This window comes from Leptinotarsa decemlineata, unplaced genomic scaffold (assembly GCF_025532065.1).
Source record: "Leptinotarsa decemlineata unplaced genomic scaffold, Ldec_3_MD MMD2_tig00026374_RagTag_RagTag, whole genome shotgun sequence".
In the NCBI taxonomy this organism is placed as follows: domain Eukaryota; kingdom Metazoa; phylum Arthropoda; class Insecta; order Coleoptera; family Chrysomelidae; genus Leptinotarsa; species Leptinotarsa decemlineata.
In genome coordinates this window covers 4,738,945-4,756,757 of record NW_027412710.1, presented here as the reverse complement: position 1 = coordinate 4,756,757, position 17,813 = coordinate 4,738,945, and the positions used below count along the sequence as shown (strand labels likewise).

The 17,813-nt window shown below is 32.4% G+C and overlaps 1 protein-coding gene and 1 long non-coding RNA gene across 2 annotated transcripts in view; one reads left to right on the top strand and one right to left on the bottom strand.

Moving 5' to 3' along the window:
- Al (aristaless) overlaps window positions 1–17,813 on the bottom strand; it is a 310,346-nt gene that overhangs the window by 140,141 nt on the left and 152,392 nt on the right. The window lies entirely within an intron of this gene.
- LOC141486861 (uncharacterized) lies at window positions 4,138–8,043 on the top strand. The gene is made up of 2 exons (XR_012468076.1): window positions 4,138–4,244; window positions 7,672–8,043. It is a non-coding gene; the product is annotated as an uncharacterized lncRNA (long non-coding RNA).

Genomic DNA, 17,813 nt, shown 5'->3' with positions numbered 1-17,813 from the left:
TTTTTTCCTTAAAATGGGTCTAAGAATTACCTCCTTAAATATTAGCATGTGTTTAAGGAACACCCTGTATATTCGTATATATATAGTGTTTGATCTAAATATATTTATTTACTTATTCTTTGAACATATTTTGATTTTTTATCTTTGATGATAATTATGATCATTTTAATAAGGAAGTTTAATCTTCCTCTTGAAGATGATCACTTGGTGATCGAAACACGTGTCGAGGTGTTAAAAATGACGATTTGGTGTTTGTTTGGGGAAAGAAACTTCAGTAATATTCAGTTGAAATTAGTTTAGGTTTCTCATCAATTATATTAACGTCTTCATGTAAACTTTCTAAAAAATAACGAAGAAACTCCTGGGCGTCTTGATGGAAATTACCCATGAATCGAGGAGCAAAACTTTGAATCTGATTTTTTAAGGAGGCTGTATTTACTACTCTATCAAATGAATCTTCTGAACGCAACTCCTTGATGACTTCTGCAAAATTTGCAATTGAAATTCACTCACAAATTGAAACATGGAGTATAATACTACATGGAAAGAAAAGTTTTTTCTTCTTTTCACGTCATAAATGAAAATGTTGATCTTTTGAAAATATGATTGGAACCTCAAATGCCTGAAGGGCATGTTAGGAATCACACGTTAAAAGGTAAGACCTCATTAGTCCTTAGCTCGCACAAGTTTCGACTTCTGAGGATTGTCGTTCGTAGGGGTGCGACAGCTGGTTAACGGAAAAGCAAATTTTAAACAGAAATCCAACCGCAATCTAACAAAATAACTTTATACATAAGTATCCATTTATTTCAAACGACAGTTCTGTAAGAAATAGTTTTAGAATAATTTCATTTTGATGTGAACTCTTTCAACTACTACCAAAACAAATCAAACTCGAAGCGCTGAAAGCAAGCTAATCATCGAATGATATAACGGTACCTTTGGCTATGCCCTAACACGATGATGGATTATTTCAATTATATAGTTCATTATTTGTACTACGTAATACCGATAATATAATTCCATTCCCAACAATACGATCCTAATGACGTTAATATGAATATTGTTTGGATACCTTCCATTCAGCGGTTATTTATTTCTATAAAACAGGAGCGCCGCCATCTGGAAAAGAGTCCAATCTGAAGGAGAAAAAAATCCCAGATGTGTGAAAGTAGCTATTTATCATATGAGTGTTGAAAGTAATGTTTTATTTTGTGAGTGAAAAAGTTTGCTTAACGGGCGTAGCGAGTTGAGCAATTTCACGAACAAAATATAATTTCCTTTTAAAATAAATATCATACAAAGTTTTTTGTACAACTGTCCTGTTTTCACAGTAAAATAGATGATGAATTCAACATTTCTATAAAAAAACCTTTTGGCATCTCTTGTCAGTTAACTATTTTCATGTTATCGCATTTGCTGTGAAACACCTATTTACCAACAAACAGTATTGTTTACAGGTCACTCGTTTTATTTAAAATCACATTTGAAGTGTTTTATAGAAATATTTAATGTATCTATTTTATCATGAAAACAGTCCAGTTGTACAAAAAACTTTGTTCGATATTTGCCTTAAAAGTAAGTTTTATTTTGTTCGTGAAATTGCTAAAGTCGCTACGCTCATTTCGCAAACTTTTTCACTCACAAAATGAAACCTCACATTTAACAGTCACATCATAAAGCTATTACACGTTTTACCTACCGCATAGCAGAGAAATAATTCAGTTTCAACAATTTCAATTATTTCGGGATCTATAACTCATTGTGTTTTCTACAGGGTATTTCAATTTCTAGTACATATCTATTGGGAAAGAAAGTTTTTGGCTTTCTACTACTCCATCTTAATACAAAAAACAAGGATGAGGGAATCTTCCAAGGAAAGGAAGGAAGTAATCAATTTCAAAATAAGTAATTCTATACATGGATGTGTAGATCATGCAAAGAAGTAACTTTCAGACACAAACTGAAAGAAACTCCTCCTGAAACAGCTACTTTCATATAAACATTGAATTACACGAAAGAAAAAAATTCTTTCGAAACAAATACTTCTATGTGAACACTGAATTATACAGAAGATACTTTTCTCTACTCAGTTTGTATTTCAAACACTCGTTGTGGAATAAAAATCAGATATCATTCACATGAGTTCTACTTCAAATGAATGGTAATAAATTGCACTTACATGGAACACTGTCACCCTCACTGGTATACATCGATGTTTCGCCTTAAGACACTTGTCCCAAGGCTCTTCAGTACCAAATTGGATAACATTATAGAAAATACGCACAGTCCATTCATAAATTACGATTTATAATGTCACGGAATAAGCTTGATCTGCTTATGTCATCGATGACATCGTGATGTCATTCATTCACCTATTTGATTTAATCTCAGCCAAGAGGAATCTTATTTCAATTGAAGGGGTTATATTTTTAGAAATGATTAATTTTTTCGAAAGAAAGTTTTTGGCTTTCTACTACTCCAACTTGATACAAAAAACAAGGATGAGGGAATCTTCCAAGGAAAGGAAGAAAGTAATCAATTGGAAGATTCCCCCATCCTTGTTTTTTGTATCAAGATGGAGTAGTAGAAAGCCAAAAACTCTCTTTCCCAAAAATTAATCACTCCTAAAAATATAACCCCTTCAATTCAGTACATATCTAGTTTTCAAATTCTTCAAAAAATTTGTTTTTGTAACAGTTCTTGATCGGCAGAAATCATCTGAAAGGTTTGTCAACAAATATAAGAGTAGCGAAGAAAGTATGCTAAAATATTCGAATGTTAGTTGAAAAAGTTTATCATGAATACAAATTGGAAGAATAAATAATGATTATGAAATTAAAAAAATATAAGAACTCTAATCTAAGGAAAAATAAGAAATAGATTTAAAACCAATATAATAGGAGAAGCCATCATATCCGGAATAGCGCAGCATGAATGAAGGACTCTCCAACAAAACATCATGTGAAAGGAATCTGAAATCATCCACAGGTAGAAACACTGGATTTAAAGGAAGTTGAAAGAGGCAAACATCAGTTAACTAGTTAAAAGTTGAGAATTTCGAAATTTTCAGATGGATCATACAGGAGTGATAAAAAGATGCAGATGTACCGTCGAGAAGAGGACTCTTGTGGCATTTGTCAGAACAAGCTCCATAATTATATTTGTAGCCGACATGGGTTAGGTTAGGTCCGAAGTGAGTGGGTCTATTCGATCCTCCACCGCAACCCATAAGGGTTTATTGTGGCTCACACCTATTCACACTCGAAAAAATAAACCCAGCTTCTTAACGAAGCCGATTAGTTTGTATGGTGAGTGGTTTTTCAGGTCAGCCGATAAGAGTACGGCTCTGTCAAACTCTAGAAACCTGATACGGCCCCCAGCGGGGCAGGCACAAAGTAAGTGCTCTGCTGTTTCATCACGAAGACATCATGAAGACATTGAAATGCATTCTAAATGATCATCAACTTAATATATTCTTACGATGTATTTCAGATAGCGAATACTGTAAGAATTTACATGTGATGATATAATGAATATTCTGTAGGGTTATTTTAATGCCATATTCATGAAGATATCCAATAACCTTCCTCAATTCGTAAATATCGAGGAACAAACATTCAACGGAAAACCGCAGTTCCCATAAAAATCGTCACAACCGTCGTCTATGGTTGAAAGAGTATACCTCTGATCTTATCTTCCAAAGCAGCACGAAAAATACTCATTTAGGCTACTTAGGTACTACTGTGTGTTCAGAAACAAATAATGAAAATGACAAAGCAGCTACATTTATTATCATTAATATTCAATTAGGTTTGCTTCGGGTATATTAAGTGACGAACAATTGGAATCGGTGTCGTTAATATTTTTGTAGGTGTTGCTGAAACGACAGAACTAATGAAAATCATTATCAACTGAATAGTAAAGTATTGAATTGGTTCGAAAGTATTAGAAACACACTTTCAATTTCACATTGTTTCGAATTTCATTTCGATACGATAATGATACAGAGATCTCGATCTGCAAGCAATAATGTTTCATCACTGAAATACCTACTTACGTTTCTTACTTGTTTCCTCGAACATTTGAAAATAAAAGAATTTTATATTGTTTTTTTCATCGATAGCATGAGTAAATTAAACTCATTCGTGACATGAAGTCGTAATTGTATGAATGATTTGAGTGCTTCATCGTATGATGTTATTCTGATTTGGTGTCAACCAGTGAGGATGAGAGTGATCCATGTGAGTGAAATTTTACCTGTTTCATTTATTTGTTTCGAAAAAATTTTTCATTCGTGTAATTCAATGTTTAAATGAAAGTAGCTGTTTCAGGAGGGATTTTTCTTCCAGTTTGTGTCTGAAAGTTACTTCCTTGCATGATCTACACATTTTTGTATAGAGTTAACTGTTTGAAATTGATTACTCCATTCCTTTCTTTGTAAAGTTTTCAAATTTTTTTCTATGAAGATGAAGAAGTAGAAAGTAAAAACCTGTATTTCCCGAAATAGCTATTTATGGTGTGAGTGTTAAAAGTGAGGTTTTAGTTCGTGAGTGAGAAAGAAAAAAACAAAATGAAACTTACTTTCAACACAAATATCAGGATATATCAGGATCTATATTATTATGAAAACAGGACTGTACAACAGTCAAAAAGGGTTTCAATTGAATTGTTACTAAAAGAAATCGGCTCAGCAGTACGACATCGCATATTCTGAATTTCTTAGGTGATGTAGACTTTAAAACGTCTCAGGAAATTTCAGCGAAACCGTCATTTTAGCCTATTTAGAGGCGAAATCAGAAATATGGAACTCGTCAACTTTGTGGAGCAAGTTTTCCATGATAAAGTCGAGTACACTCGTTAAAATTGGTGTCAATACAAGCAAATATTTCAAGGTAATAGCATTCTTAAAGCAGATAAATGAAAGGTATAGGCCTAAAAATTCCTACGTTTGAACAAGTCCAGAGGTTTATAAATGAGACGCCAGATGGAATATATTTGATGATAAAACTTGCTACTATTTTCGAAATATATGGAGCCTACCGACCTGAAGAGCTGTGCCATTTTTTAATAGAAGACATTACATTAATGGATGAATAATTGATTGCTCAAATTTCAAATACAAAAACGAAAATAGGTCGTTCTTTTTGCATTGTCCGAAAAAACATTGACTATTTTAATAGATACGTTGCATTACGCCCTTCTGTTATCAATCATCAACGTTTTTTTCTGAAACACTCAAATTATAAATGCAGTGCCAACCCAGTTGGTATAAATACGTTTGGGAAAATGCTCGCTACCATTGCTGGGTTTCTGAATATTTCGAAACCAATGGAATATATAAGGTAAAAGTACATTATTACGGAGTAGCACGTAATTACGGAAGTTTTTGGTTTTTGCCATAAAATAACAAATACACAAAATATAATGTGATTTTTCATTACCATACATCAACTATATATATATTCTTGAAGCAACAGAGCCCTATTGCAAAAACATCAACCTTATATTGCTTTCAGCAACGACATAGTAATCTGACAGTCGTCGAGTGGACCGCGATATAGTGTGTGATTATATTCAATGTAAATAAATTATATTATTGAATACTTTTCATGAATGGAATATATTATAGATATTGACTATTATTATTATGCATTTTTTTATAATAACCTTGACTTTGGTAACATTGCCGTAATAAGAAAAAATTACTCAAGATGAATTACTTTTGCTATTCACTTCAAATTGCTTTGAAATTGTTTTGAAATAACGCAAAACCGTAGTTCGTTGATATATAATTACGGTATATGATTTTCATTTTCTGAATTCGTATAAATCCTGTATGAAGCTATTCCTTTTTATAAAAATCTAAGAAAATATATTCACATGGGATTACACCAAAATCAACGTTCATTTGTAACTTCCTTTTCATTATTGAAGTTATATATTTTCATATCATAACAACATTTTTCTATTTTGAATATATATAGTAATATTAATTATCATGATGCAGTTTGTAAGATATCGTGCTATTCCCATATTTCGGGAGTATCACGCTTTAAGGGAAAATCGAAATGATTAATTTCTTGTGTTTATCAGGAACAACATTTGAATCTATTGAAAAGTTTGTTTGTGTCGTAAAGAGTGACAATGGTGGAGTATTTTGAATAAGTGTATCTCCGTCGGAAGTTGTAATAATTTAGATAAATGTAATGAAAACATACACATCAAATTGATATAGTATCGTTCATGAGAGTTAATCCAATCACTCAATATTAAGTATTTATTATCATTTGAAAACAGTATTTTTCCAAAGAAACATAAATATTTAACATGTAAGTAAATGATGATTCACTCATTACAGAAAAATGTACAGAATATTCAACTTTTGTCCGAACTTAGTGAATTTTCTGATAATGAAGCAATCGGTCGATACTTGATGAAAATCCATAACTAACGTATTCTAAAAACACTTTATTGTGAGAATTTCACTAAACACTTTTACAAAAACACAACCCATGTTTCACCATACAATGGCTTCTTCGAGCGTGTTTTCGATCAAAGAGAATGTAAAGAAAACAGTGATGTTATTTTTTGATGGCCATGTCTCTCATTTATCTCTTCCCATGACTGAATTTTGTAAAGAAAATGGAATAATTTTAGTTGCAATTTTGCCTAGTTCCACCCATATATTGCAACCTATGGATTTCACAGTATTTCACAGCTTGAAGAATGCTTGGAGCGAAAATGTTTATTCTTGGGGAATGAAAAATAATGGCAATCGCCTGAAAAGAAAAATTCATTATAGAGAGTCTGAAACCGAATATAATCAAAAGTGGTTTTCCCAAGACTGGACTATATCCATTCAATGAAAATGCTATGGATTATGCAAAAGTATTGAAGTCTTCTACTAATGTATTAGATTTATGAACTGAAAAGAATAATGTCAATGTCTCTTCGCAGACACAATTACAGCAAACCTTCAAAAAATCCATTGAATTTATTGAAGTATTTGAAAAACATTTAGAAAACCATGCATCAATTAATTGAATTTGAACACTAGTGGAGTCAGTGTTCATTTCAATGAACGTGTTAGTTGGTGTTTGTCTGAAAAGGATGATATTCTAGCATGTGATGCTGAAGAAGTTGTGAAGAAAATTGGTTGTCCTGTTTCTGTCAACAAAAGAGGTGTCTTTTCTTTTCCTGACTTTGACTAAGTTGTATAAAGTTTTTTTTAGGGGAAAATTACTGTTATTCCTCAGTATTATAAATAAATGACTCCTTTATTTGAAAAAAAAAATTGAATAAATAGATTATTTTGAAAGTACATTTCGTTTTGTCTATTTTCAGCCATAAACCTTGTTTCTTTTTTTTGTTGGTAGATACAGAAGTACTTAATTTATAAATATCCCGTAATTAGGCGCAACCATTCACAAAATTAAGTTCGAAGCGAAATTTTGTTACACAACTATGGACAAACAGAATGTTCCAAAAAATATCAAGAATTATTTAAAAAATTAATACAATATAGTTTGGTTATATATATTTTCAATCTGTAAAGACCCTTTCATTTTCTTAAAAATTTCTATATCGCTCAACTTTCTTGTATAGCTGCAAATCTTCCTAAATATGATAGACGCCTTAATACTCCGTAATTATGTACTCTCACCTTAGGCCACCGTTTCAGAAGGTCTTCTGCTTCTTTGCTAGCAGAATCAGGAGCACATATAACGGATATGAAGAAGCACGGAGGATGGAAGTCTACAACAGCAGCTGAGGGTTACATCGATCAATCTATTATTTATTAAAATGCTATTTCTGAAAGAATAATTCCAACAGCTAGCTCCAGCGTTACAGCATCGTCCTCTTCACTTCAAGAATTGAATGTTAATGTCCATGAAATTGTCAACTCTAAGTTCAAATATATTACAAGGCTCTTCAACATCGCAAGTTATTAATATCAGCAGATTTCTAATTGAACTTTTCGTATTAATATTCTTAAATAATAATAATGTAATTGATGTGTGTAATACATTTGTAACATAATTTAATTGTATCTATATCTATTGTTCATGATAAAACCTCCTTGAAAATTGAATAATTATTCAGTTCGGATAAACTGGATTCAGAAAGCTTGTTAAACCGAATGAAGAAACATTTTATTGTGAGATTTTCACTAAAGAGTTGTACGTGTTTCGTCATAAAATGGTTTCTTCAGACGTGTCTTTACTAACTTTAACTTAATAACTTTATTTCACATTTTAACATTTGGACTTATCTTCTAATTACAATTTTTTACACAGAAATAAAGAAAGAAGAAAGCCTTACTGAAATCACTCACAGATTCGTGCGTAGGGATTTTTACATTTCTCTACTCTCGATTTTAAAAAATGAATTCATGATAATAAGGCATTTCAAATGAACAATGGATACTATTTTCAATATTTTTTTAATTATTTTTTTAATGGATAATATTTGTTAGAGATATTTGAAGTTCCTAATTTTTTGTTAAAAAAAGGTATGATGCAGAATGAGAAGACATTGTTGAGAAACAATTGGTAAGTAACTATATGACTACTGTTGTATACTCATATATACACATATACACCTATGCACACACATGTTCCTATCCCACACACATATATACACATACATATGTAACTTACGTTGTGTCTAATAATGAATTTATGATACTTTCACTATTTTGTGAATGTCTCAACCAAGATTTAAGAAGTTTTTTGAATTGGTGAATGTTATGACTCATTTTTATATTTTTAGGTAGACAACAGTATGAGTGTGAGGCAATATAATTGCCTCACACTCATACATATTCAATACTTAATATACCTACTATATCGTTTGATGTTCAAAATTTATTTTCCAGTATTCCACCAATTGAAACAATTGGACTGGTTGAGTATCTCAGACAAAAACTACGTGAATCTACTAATAAAACAGAAAATTTTAGACTCACTTACTATTTGTCTATACCAAAATTATTTCCAGTTCAATGAAATATTTTATTCATGCACTGAAGGACTAATAATGGGGGACTCTTTGAGTCCTTTGCTGGCTAAAATTGTCAAAGATAACAAAGAGTATGAAATCAGTTAACTAACAGTTTCTTGTACTGGTACAGATACGTAGATAATATATTAGTTCTACTACTACAGATAGGCAATTGGGCAAGTTTCTTGAATATGTTAATTCCATCCACCCGTCAATAAAATTCACCACTAAAAGGTAGTTGAATGATTTAATAAATTAACTTGAAGTAACCATTACGAAATATGACAATAAAAATGAATTTGCAAATTTCCACAAACCATCGTACACGGACATTATCATATATAATTCCTTTACATACCTTTACCAGCATAAAGTTGCTGCATACAATATTGTACTTCACAGACTGTTGAATATTCCACTGCCTGACAGTAATTTACAGAGAGAGCTGAGTTTGATCAAACAAATTGCGGTCAACAACGGCCATAAGGTAGATATTATAGGCTCCATTATCTCAAAAAAAAAATACAAAAGCAAGCCATGGACCAGGTCTACTCAAATTCAAGATGCGATAACGTCAGTTATAGGACATTGTCAGAATTGGGTGAACCCACCAATAATATTGCCCATTTTTTGAAAAAAGAATGCATAAACATAGCTTATAGAACGAATGATAGTTTAAGTAACTTTATTGAAAACAATAAAGACAAAATTTCGGTGTAGGGCAGATCAGGAGTATATAAGCTGACTTGTGGCTCTTGCCCAAAACTGTATATTGGCCAAACAGGGAGACCATTTTCCCAAAGAATTAAAAAACATAGAAGTAGTTTTGTGAATAAAAAGACCAATTTCACATTTGCAAACCACCTTTAAGCACAAGGACGACATGAGTGCAATCATGAATACGAAGTGTTACATCTAGAAAAGTTTGAAACTCAATCTTCTAGAATGTTTAGGAATCAATAAATTCAAGAATTCGGGTAATTTACTGAATAATCAATTAGAATTGAATAACTTCCCGTTACTAAATATTTTTTCAAATGTGGAAACTGAGACATGAGCTCAGGTAATTTAATTCATTACAACTCAGGTAAAACTCAGGTACTTGAAATAGAATAGAATAGAAATTCATTTATATTAAACGACAAACAGAATGGTTTCCACTCACATGATGTACAGTTCCTTACATGTAGTATTCATTGAGTACCATTGATACAGTTAAAATCGATATAAAATATAAAAATTTACAACAATAAATAATGAAATAACCGTAAATAATCATATTTAAGCATTCAAAGGAGTTGTCCCTCTGTAATATATCTAGTTCACGGTTCCTCACCATTTTGTTAACGGTTTTGAGACATTGTTGAAGAGGAGACAAATTGTTTGAGACACGAAATAGATTGTCTCTTTTTCTCTGTCTTACGTCAGGTACAATAAAATCAAAAGTATAGAGAATTTCAGGTACTTTCAGTTTTTTAAGAATGTTAAAAACAAGAATCACCTACGAGGACTCACGGTCTTTCAATGGTTACATATTAAATTCTTGTAATTGGCTAGATTGCGATATAAATAAAGGCTAGGTATTGTGTTTTCTGAAAAAAAGTGTTCCTAATAATCGTTTCTGGACTTTTTCTATAGTATCAGGATATAAAAAAGTCTTTGGATTCCAAGTGGCACAACCATATTCCAGCTTAGAACGATCAATGGAGTTAAAGGGTAACAAACAAGTATAGTGTTTGAATTCACGGCTAGATCTTGAGACAAAGCTCATTTTTCTATAACAATCAGATACTAAGTACTCAATGTGCCGAGAGAAACTGAACACACCAGTAAAAATGATCTTTCATCTCATTGATTCTATGTAAATTGGTGTGATTAATGAAAGTCTTTAAACTTCATTAGGCATTGTATTAGGCATTGAATATGTAGAATATATTTATTAAAGAAACGCCCGAAGTAGCCGTTGTATGCAAATCCATGTTGCATTTCTGTAAAACTGCTTAGTGAAAATCTCACAATAAAGTGTTTTCTGAATAGGTTAGTTAAGGATTTACATCAAGTATCGGCTAATTCCATCACTTATCAAATGAAGAAGTGAAAATTCAATTATGGTTAGACATACTTTGAAGCTATTTATACTTTGGACTTCACTAGATGAGTAATTGTACTGATTGAGACTTCAAAATGTCTGAATGAAGAACTGGCGATAGGAAATTTTTTTCAATGAAGTATACATTCAATCTCATCGTATGTCTGAAAACCAATTCCTTCTCATTTCATTTCAACAATACTCTTGTGGTGAATGAATCTTCACATGTAAAAACTTCAATCTAAAATGTTATTAACACTATAATAGATAGATTAATACGTTAACACGCAAACAGCAAATATAATCAGTTACACTTCAATTTCGTATATAAACATTTCATTAGTTATGGACATTATCTTCCTGAAATCGGTTCGACCAAGGTTGTTCAATGAGAAATATCGTTGTAGTTTTTGATGTATTTGTTTTTGTTAACATGAAAGGAAATTGATCCACTGAACATTTCATCTAGTGAAACTAACTGAAAGAATCGCCAGCTGAGAAAAGCTGGTATTGATAACACTGATGTGATTGTGTGGAAGCTATTTTCCGGGTTGTGAATTTAATCGAGGTGTGGATGTAACTGATAAATTCAATTAACTTACCCAGCTACGGGCTGTATGAGTAAAACATACTAAAATATTATCTATATACGAGTATAGATGATTGGGTAGTCTCTTCAAGAGGAGGACCCCTTATGAAACCGCCTTGCACCAAATTCTTGAGCTGCGTACGCAGAACATGTCTCCTCCTTGAGGAACAAACCCCCCATGAGCAGGCTAGCAAACGTTTGCGCTCAAGTAATGATTCACCAAAACCAGAGGCGAAAAATCCCTGCATGGTTGAATCTTTTATATTCGACTACCTCATTAACGGTGAAACAGCAGAGCATATACTTTGTGCCTGCCCCGCTGGGGACCGAATCAGTTTTTTAGAGTTCGACAGAGCCGTCGAACCATCTGACCTGAACGACCACTCACTATACAAAATAATCAGCCAACAAAAAAGAATTTTACTTGATTTAACCCAAATAAAGGTAAATTTACCTTCAGTACCTGAAGTAGTACCTGCACTAAGGCGTTCTGGCTGCATAAAAGAAAAAAACAGGATAAAACGTTCAGTATGGGTAGAGCCTTGAAGATGACAGCACAGCCAGCTATCGAAAGCGCTCGCATATAATAAATAGAAGTTATAAAGTTTCAAATCCTTTTTGTGACATATGTTAATATATATATATATATATATATATATAGATATATATATATATATATATATATATATATATATATATATATATATATATATATATATATATATATATATATATATATATATATATTAACAATAGCCAGAAACACGTGTCCGCGGTTTGTCCCACTTTTGGAGTGTTGTGTCCACTAATTGTTTCATTTTTGATTTTTATATCATACCCACTAATATTCAATTTACTGTAGAAAAAGAGATTGATAGAAGTGTTCCATTTTTGGATATGACTCTCATTAGAACAAGAGAAAATGTTATAATAAGCAAGTGGTACAGGAAATCTATTTCTAGTAATAGATTCATCAATTATCATTCTTATCATCCAACTAAAATGAAATTGAACATGATTAATAACATGAAAAAAAAAAGAGTTATTTAACCACAAATTCCATATTTGAAGATGATTGCCTTAATACTTTAAAAAGAATTCTTATTGAAAACTCATATCCAGAAAAACTTGTAATCACTTCACTTTTTAGTACTAAAACAAATTCAATTCATTTCACTAGTTCGGACTTCCATTGTCTACTATATAAAATGATTTGAAATCCCTGAAACAGTCATCACAGTCAAACAGTCATCACCCGAAGACGATTGTAGATACCAACAATCGAAACGTCGTGAACTAACGTGACTTGGAATCTCTACACTTTTTTATTTTTTTCTTTTTTCATTACTTTATTTTTATTTATTCAATTATTATATTTTTACTTGTAGGTTATTTCACTATCATTTCATTTCAGGTTTATTGTTGTTTAATATAATTGTTATTTTTCAACTATTCTTTTTTAATTGTTCTTTTTTACTTGTTTCAGGGATTTCAAATCATTTTATATAGTAGACAATGGAAGTCCGAACTAGTGAAATTCATCACGAAACATTGTCAATCACCTTCAAACAAATTCAATTCAGACAACCTTAATACAAACCAAGAAAACCAAGATTCAAACAAAAAAACCGGTAGCCTTCCATACGTGAAAGATTCAACTTCAAAATTTAATAATGTTCTGAAGAAAACAAACTTCAGAATTGATCATAAGAATGTTAAAACAACAAGTCAATTCTTTTCAAAACTAAAACACTTGTTAATACTGATCGAAATTATAATATCGTTTATAAAATACCTTGCAGAGATTGTGATAAAGTATATATTGGACAGACCTCAAGACTACTAAAAGGTCGAATTACCTCTCATAAAGGTGACTGCAGAAGAAATGTTTTATCATGTGCATTATCAGAACATGTAAATGCATTAGACCACCAAATAGACTATACCAATGCTAGTATTTTAGAAGTTGAACAAAATTCCTACAAACGTTCTTTTCTAGAAATGATACATATAAATAAAGAATTAAAATCCATGAATGAAAAAACTGACTTAAATAATCTCAGTCAAATTTATACTCATTTATTTGAATTAGATAATGATAGTCGAAGAAGAAATAATAATGCCGATTCATCCAATATGCAACTGACTGATTGTAAAACAAATTATTATTTTTATGTTATCAACAAATAATTGTCATTTATTGTTTCATGTCAAAATTAACTTTTAAATTATTTTTCGTTCGATATGCTGCAAATTTTTTATATTAATTCCATGCTGAGTAAGTCATATCTGTAACGTTTTATACATATATTTTTACAATCATCATTTCAGTTTTCCTGAAGAAGGATATAAACATTTCCGAAAGCTTGACAAACTAACAAAGAGTTTTCATCCTTGACCTTGACTGCGACCTCAAAATATCATCTAATTAATTCATAGATTCAGTCATTAAATATCCTACTTTCATATATATAGTTATTTATATAAAATCTAGAAAGGTTAATGCAGTCAAGCTGCTGGAAAATAATTCCATGAAAATCAAAAGATAAATTGATAAGTACTTTTTGATCATTCCCATATTGATTTCAATTTAAGAGCCACCGGTATACAGCTGTTTCAGCCTATTGGGCATCGTCAGTACCGGGCAAGCGGTCCTCGATTGAAGTCAAAATGAGAAAATCCAAAAAAGTACTTGATAAAAATAGCTGCGTGAACACAAGCGAAACATAAGTGGAACCACCTATTGGTGTAACACCCAAGTCAACTTGCTAAGTTTTTATATCAGTGTTGGTGGTTTGACCAATCACCCAACAACTGCGGTATCAGAAATTTGGGAAGCTAACCTGAAATGCCATCGGAAAACGAATTCAGATGTTTCTAGACCAGCAGCTTGACTGTATCAACCTTTTTCGATTTCATATCATTTCTAGAAAGTTAGGAAAACTTTCCACAAGAACCGCCAAGTATACAGTCCACGTGCACTAGTTCGCTGCCGGTTCATTTCTATGTATTTGTTTTTTTGGCCTTTGAGAGTGCCGTCAACTTTAAGAGTGCACAATATCGTTTACTTCGACTATATCAATATGAAATAAATGTGAATTAGACTATTAGTATGGAATTCATTCTTTAGGTTAGCTAACTAAAGACTCAAGGGGTTTTCCTTTCCCGCTACAAGAGTAAAATTTGTTATTGAATTGAAAATCACTACCTGACAATTTGTCAGGTAGTAATAGTTATTAGGTGATTTGGCAAAAAACAGACTGAATAAATGACAACTTGACAGATGTAGCTTCACCAAGATGGCCGCTATCAATTGTCAAAGTTGGGAAGACCCTGTTGAAAGACTGTATATTTGTAGTTTTTCAAATGTCAGTGTTGAATAATTGACAATAGGTATTGACTTTCCTTTAGAAATCTATAAATGAGTGAAATTATGAAATGAAGGGAAATTAACAAAACATAATGATATTTTTGTCATTGAAACAAAAGTTGTACGGAAATAAATGAACTGAATCCGAAAAATTTCCGCATGAAATAAATAAAACCAGAGTTTGAATTAACCTACGACGAAGAAAATAATTGTTTAGTGGTTTATGTACTCAGGTGGCAGGAGTCACAAAAACTTGATTATATTGTTTAAAACTGTAATGGAGTGGAATTCATGTTAATCCGTGAAAATTATATTTCTCTTACATAGGCGTAGTTTAAAAATGATTGTATGTACCTATGAATATTTTTGACATTTGAAAACTAAAATATTACAACTGTGATGAAATTATACTGAACTCATGTTTATTTGTCTCATAGTTTTCAAATTTATCAGGTGTGGCAGTCTCTGAGAGCTACAGCATTATTGCATTTACTGATTTTTCAGTTGGTTGTTGTGCTAAGAATGACACTACTTTTGTTATTATCAAAACAATTGATCAAAATTAATTTCGTGTTTTAATTTTACACTGCTTCTGGATGAAAAAAATACCATTGAAGCGAAACAATGGCTTGATTCCACGCCAAATTACTTCACGACGCACAGTGGGGCCAAATATACGAATTGTTGGCAGAAATTAATCTATTGTTTTTTCATGTTTTTCGAGAAGAATGTCACATTGGAAAGTGGTGCCAGATTGGTATTTGTTATTTGCATGTTGTCAGTGAAGAGTCAGATTATTCATTTCACACAAATATTAATTTTCATAGCGATTCGTCGAAATTATTACTCATCGCTATCTTGTGAGATACCCACGTCTGGTTTCTTCACTACAGACAATACATCTTTTTCGAGGGATTATTGAAAAAGCGCCTTGCAGTATTTCCGTCATTGGTACTTCCAAAACTGAGCTTTTGTTTATCTACCAATAGACCTAACTCATGTCGGAACTGATTTTGGGTATCTTTTTTGTAGTCGCTACAATTTCTTTGTTTTTCTCTCCACGGGCTAGCCATATCTTCAACGGTAGTTTATATGCAAGGTGTACTAGACATTCGAAAAACCGTTCCAATCTAGTTGTGTCCAGTTCGGTTGCGAAGGAGATTTTTTCAATATTATTGAAATCTTTGCATGTGAGACCACAGATAAAACATCTTTGTGTTGATGTAGTTTCCGTGAGTGCATTACCCACTTCGCCGTCAACCATTGTGAGTAGCAATTTGAAATTTACCTCAATATGGGTGTTATTGAATCCATATGTCAGTGGCCGCAATTGCTGTATTTGTGCATCTATATATTCTCTTTCCCGTCTGGATAATTCTTGGGTTTCATGTTGGAACTGAAATCTTTTTGGTCTACAATACCGTGTAGAGGAACTTCTTGTGTTCTGCCAAACAATAATTTCCTGTTGTTCTGAGGTTTTTCCAGATATCAGTCTAATAGGTACAACAGAGGAAATGAAAATATTCGCATCTTTGGCATTTAGATCACTGTCGAAATTTTGTTTATATTATGCTTGTCCTGATCCATCAAAACCCCACTTACAAATTAAAATCAATTTCTCAAAGGTCTTGGGTGTCTTGCTACTCAAAACTGCTTGCTGAGCATCCAGGAGGCGTGAAGCGGTATGATTGAGAAGAGCTTGCAGTTGTACTTCGGCAGGAGTCTCTGTTACTATAATGCTGTCCTTATTAGGATAACATTCCTTTTTCGCCGCTTGGATCTTCTTATAGGATGGAAATCTCTCCCTATCTTGCTCTCTTATTATATTATATTGATGTCTTGTCAGTTGGGCTTCAACATACATAGTTATAGCCTCTGCTCCTGTGAGTTGTCGCTTTATGGGTACACTATAAGACAGTCGTCGCCAACCTGTCGATCGCGAGCTACCGGTAGCTCGCGGAGGCAATTCTGGTAGCTCTCACAACGATTTTAATTTAAAAAATACAAACTGCAAAAATCAGAACTTCCGGAAATTCCACAAAAAAATCTAATTGTCATAATATTTAACATAAACAGCGGCAACGTTGCGATGAGCGATCTGCCGCTGACGCCATCAAGCTAGAATCGGCTAGAACCGACCAGCCGGACCAGCGCGTTAGTGTTCGAGAACGATCTGGATTGCTTTGAACGGGATAAATACGCACGGCGCGGCGACATTGCGCTTAGTTTAAAACTGAACGCGTAACCAACGTCCAGCGGTTGGGTTAGTAGAGAACAACGAAAATAATATTATGGCAAGCAGTTGTAAGAAGGTAAAGACATACCACTTTCATTCGGAATGGGAAGAACAATACTTTTTTACAGAAGTTAAAGATAAAAATGTGTGTTTGTTATGTAATACTTCGGTCTCCGTTGCTAAAAAAGGAAATATTGAGAGACACCATAAAACTGTACATTTTAATTTTGAAAAATCATTCCCACTACATTCTGCCGCCAGAAAAGGGAAACTGAAACAGTTAAATAAGCAGTTAATTGGACAACAATCAATATTTTTAAAAACAGTCGACAAAAATAAGGCTGCACCTGAAGCATCGTACCGTGTGTCCCAGACAATTGAACAAAAAAAGAAACCTTATGAAGACGGGGAAATGATAAAACAGGCGTTTTTAGAAGCTGCTGTTTCGTTATTTGCCAACTTTAGAAATAAAGACGAGATAGTTTCAGCTATAAAATCTATGCAACTTTCTGCTAATACAGTG